General features: G+C 38.9%; 1 long non-coding RNA gene across 1 annotated transcript in view; it reads right to left on the bottom strand.

The window, feature by feature from the left end:
• LOC115291678 overlaps window positions 1-2,626 on the bottom strand; it is a 5,187-nt gene extending 2,561 nt beyond the window's left edge. Inside the window, exons 1-2 of the long non-coding RNA XR_003908616.1 lie at window positions 2,373-2,626; window positions 1,916-2,026 (exon numbers count right to left, since the gene is read on the bottom strand). This is a non-coding gene — a long non-coding RNA (uncharacterized LOC115291678). The remainder of the gene's footprint in view (window positions 1-1,915; window positions 2,027-2,372) is intronic.
• Between the last annotated feature and the right edge of the window lie 1,146 nt (window positions 2,627-3,772).

Raw genomic sequence — 3,772 nt, 5'->3', positions numbered from 1 at the left:
TAACAGAATCCCATAAACTGGGTGGCTTATAAACAATGAACATTTCTTTCTTACAGTCCTGGAAGCTGGAAGAAAGATCAGGGTGCAGACTACCCATTGTATCCTCATGTGGTGGAAAAGGCTGTAGGATCTCTCTTGGGTCTCTCTAGTAAGGCATTACTCTCACTCATGAGGGCTCCACCCTCCTGATCTAATCACCTTCCAAAGGCCCCACCTATTAATATCATTGCCATTGCAGTGAGGGTATTAACTTAGGAATTTGGAGGGACACAAATGTTCAGACCATAGCAATTCTCAGAAGGTTGAAGTAAATGCCTTGTTCACAAACCATTCAATGGCTCTCCCAATGTCTATTAAATATATTCCAAATCTGATAACTGAGCAGACCCACCATGACCTTCCTAGTGCTTGGGACATACAAAATCCAATGATATCTTAGTCTTTATTTTCATGCATAAGGTCTTCACTTATTTTCTACCCATGTGCTTTCTCTTCTACTCCATTGATCTATTGTCTATGCCTGGGGTTCTCAACTGAGGCTTAAGTTGTGGATTTGTCAAGTGCTGCCCTAAATCTCTGTTTTTGTTTCATGTATCTTGAAGTACTACTGTTAAGTTCAAACATATTTAGAATTGTCCTTTTTCTTGAGAGATTGACTCTTACATTACTATGAAGTGTCTATCTCTGACAAACTGTGTCTCAGGCTGTAGTTTTAATGATAATACAGCCTTTTCAGCTTTAATATGATTGATGTTTGTGTGCTTTCTTTTTCTACACTTTTACTTTTAACTTACATATTTTTACCTAAAGTGCATCTTACATAACTGCATATAGTACAGTCTTGTTTTCATTAAAATACCTATATGGCTCTTTTGTTCCTATAATATGATCTCTACAGGGATGTATAGTTAAAACACTGATTAAAGTCATTTATCATAATTATTCTATATGCATGGTTATAGACCTGAGGTACAGTTAAGCTTGATTCCTTTTGTTTTCTTTAGTTTTTAAAGTAATTTTTTGGGATTCTTTTAACTTTTATTTATTTCTGAAAGAGGGAGCATGAGTGTGCATGAGTGTGCATGAGTGGAGAAGGGGCGGAGAGGAAGAGAGAGAGAGGGGGACTCATAAGCAGGCTCAATGCTGTCAGCACAGAGCCTGACACAGGGCTCAATCCCATGACCATGAGATCCGGCTCTTGAGAGATCCTGACCGAGGCAGAAGTCAAGAGTTGAATACTTAACCAACTGGGCCACCCAGGTGCTGCAACTGAGTTTGTTTTCAACTTGGGGGCATGGCTTTTTTCTTTATATATTGTTATTATTTAACCACGCAACTATTTTTCACCACTCTGAAGTAAAAACTCTATACCAAGATACATTCACTGAAAGACTCATTTTCATCCTTGACTATTACACGCTGCTCTTTTCTTCCACCCAGTGGAAACCATATAAATCAAATTAATAAATGATAAAATTAATTAATTTTTATTTTCATTTTTAACTAAAATTACACATGTATGTATATTTATATGTCTGTGTATATGTATATGTACGTGTGTGTGTGTGTGTGTGTGTGTGTGTGTGTGTGTGAGGATGTGTGTCGACATGTTACATCCACTACTCATACCACTTTTGAGGTTTCTGAGATGTGGTAAGACAGTGGAGATACTTGCAATGCAGAATAGGGCAGTGTATTTTACAGACAAAAAAAAACCCCAACGGATTGAATTGAATGTTACTCTGGCCCCCTGGAGAATCATATACCGCGTGATCAGCATAATTTGAAAACGATTGCCACTAAAAGAGGTTAAACTTAGGACATTTTGTGATATGTGGGATTTAGCAAATGGGACACCTGATTTTTCCCCAAGGCCATCAGGGTGCTTTGATAACTCAGAAGTGGTCAGACTTACCTTCACTGAAATTTTGGCCCAATGATTTTACTCCTGAGTCTCTGGGCCTTATTTTTTTCTTGGCTTCATCACTGTTTGTCTAATTGGTTCTTCAAACACATTGATGCTTCTCTTGGGGAGGGGAGACAGCAGTCAGGTCTCCCCCAAGAGAGGCTTGGGGTCTGCCCAAGCCCCTTACCTCCCCCTATCACTGTTGCTAACAACCGTAAGATTTACCAATCCCTCAATTTCACACAGGTCTGCAGACTTGTCTTTATCTTCCGTTTTAAGTGTACCCTCACTGTGGTACCAGGCTTGAGCATGACCAAGGTTACAGACTCCTGCATTCAAGTGCAATTGGCTCAGATCCAGTTGCATGCATGCTGCGGGGCCCGGTGCTAGTCTCCAATATGCCTAGTCTCATTATAGTACCCTCCTTGTAGCCTGCCCATTTTTGTATCCTCCTTTACATACTTACCCTGATCGCCATTTGATGATCTGTCCTTGACATCAGCATATTATGCTCTCCGATGTAGTTTCAGATCTGTGCCTGGTAAAACTCCTTTCTTCTCTCAATGGCCAAGAACTGGAAACTGGGAACTGAAAGCATCACTGGGTTACATGGTGTTATACATGGATTACAGGGATTAATCCAACATTTCTGGGTCAGCTTCAGCAGAGAGATCTAAGCATCATAGAATGAATCCAGAACAGCTCAAATCCTCCATTGCTCCTTCAGTTGATGTTGCAGGATGAACATGGGTTCTGGAATCAGATTACTAGGTCACAATTCAGATTCTACCACTTATTAGCTCTGTAAACTTGGACAGGTTACTTGACCATTATGTGCCTCAGTTTTCTGCTCAGCAGAATGAACACGACAACTACCTACTTCTTAAGGTGATTATGTAAATTGAGGAAGTCAGACACTTAAAAGGCTTAGAACAATGCTTTACACATAAACGAGCACTCAATAAATAGTAGATATCTGTCATGATAAACATTACTTCATTACTGTCAAGTGATCATTAAGAATCATAGGAGTTGGGGCAGCTGGATGGTTGAATCAGTTAAGCCTCCACCTTCGGTTCAGGTCATGATCTCAAGGTGCCTGAGTTCAAGCCCCACATTGGGCTCTGTGCTGACATCTCAGAGCCTGGAGCCTGCTTCAGATTCTATGTCTCTATGTCTCTCTCTCTCTCTCTCTCTCTCTCTCTCTCTCTCTCTCTCTCTCTCTCAAATAAATAAACATTAAAAAATTTTAAAAAAGAATCATAAGAGGTAAAATAGTATCTTGTGATCATTAATGCTTGGTATGGAACATAGAAAGCCCCAGGGCACAAGACTCAGTCAACCTATGAGCTACAGCTCACCTATTGATCCAACTCTACTTGGAAAACAATAAGTTGCACATCTTAACTTGAGAGACACACTAAATGTCAATATCGCTCAAATGAAAGTTGAGATCCTGTATTATTCAATCTCTACATAGAGTATCACTCAAAGAAAGCACACATTCCCAGAAGTTTAAAAAGCAGTTCAACCTGTAGTTATCTGGTTTGGAGCTATTGTCCTTTTTAGCCATTGTAAGGTAGTTTGAAAAGGTGAAGGTTTCTAACCTGATGAAATTCTAGCCAGTCCTGACCCTCCTTTTATTGAAAAAATAAATAAATAAAAATTATTTATTAATTGTTAAGCTTTGATTAAGACTTGAATAACATTATAATGATATTGCCTAAAATAAAAATAAAGTGTATAGCTATATCAGCATTTTAGTTACACACATCTTAAACAACCAAAAAGTGTAAAGAGTAAATAGTTGCAGTAGAGCTCTCACAATGCATAAATTGTTTGGTATAGTATACAGGAAACCACTTT

This window comes from Suricata suricatta, chromosome 5 (assembly GCF_006229205.1).
Source record: "Suricata suricatta isolate VVHF042 chromosome 5, meerkat_22Aug2017_6uvM2_HiC, whole genome shotgun sequence".
Taxonomy (NCBI): domain Eukaryota; kingdom Metazoa; phylum Chordata; class Mammalia; order Carnivora; family Herpestidae; genus Suricata; species Suricata suricatta.
Note: the sequence above shows the minus strand (reverse complement) of the source record. Positions and strands in the feature narration are given on the sequence as shown.